We start from the raw sequence: 941 nt of genomic DNA, 5'->3' as shown, positions 1-941 counted from the left end.
TGATAGTCAGATGCGTGTTTCCGTTGCGTATTATTCATACAAGATGATAATTTGTAACTTAATTGAGAGTACGAGAGTTCATGTTACTCGATAAATAAGAATGAATCCACTCGCTTGGCAGACCACTCATCTTGCAGGCCTGACTGCTTGATGCCACAGTATGAGCAAGGCATGTGGGTGCCTCTCAATATTACGATGATTATTATAATTGAGTTCGATCGATAGCAATAATTATTAACGTTTTAAGTAACTATTGCTATCTACTCAGCCGCGATGTTGGCTGGAATACACAGTGTGTTCGAGACTGTTAGTCCGTTGTTGACATCTACGAGGGCTAAAGATAGAGACATGCCCTTTTTTCTGCATTTCCGCACACTTACGCGTACATCCTGTTTCCGTCGCGCCATCAACTGCCTCACGTCTGGACCATTCTTGTTTCGTTTACAGTGACAGAGATCACTTAGGCAGTTACAGAAAGCTGCCACAAACCGTTATTCTGAGACACTTCATCTACTCTAGTCTTCGCTTCGTGGTATGACTCCTGTTTTGTGTGTCACAGATCCTATAAATAATGCAAGGTACAAGGTCAGCGAATCTCTCGAAATTTCATTACGTATACACTGATGGGCAAAAAATAGCAACACCAAGAAGGAGCTGGTGATTCAAATTGTCGTGCTGCCATTCATGAGTAGCATGTGAGAGGGTGCTTTCCAACAGGATAACTCTCGCCCACATACCGCTGTCGTAAACCAGCATGCTCTACAGAGTGCGCTGTCCAATTTGACGACCAGATCTGTCTCCAAATTGAGCACATATGCGGCATCATCGGACAACAACTTCTGCGTCATCAACAAAAAATAGAAATAAATGAGACGAACTGAAATGACACTTCTATTCAAAGACAAAAATTACACGATCACATTCCACAACGTTCCTGAGTG

This window comes from Schistocerca serialis, chromosome 12 (genome assembly GCF_023864345.2).
Source record: "Schistocerca serialis cubense isolate TAMUIC-IGC-003099 chromosome 12, iqSchSeri2.2, whole genome shotgun sequence".
Classification (NCBI taxonomy): Eukaryota; Metazoa; Arthropoda; class Insecta; order Orthoptera; family Acrididae; genus Schistocerca; species Schistocerca serialis.
The sequence above is the reverse complement of the archived record's forward strand: the minus strand, read 5'-3'. Positions refer to the sequence as shown.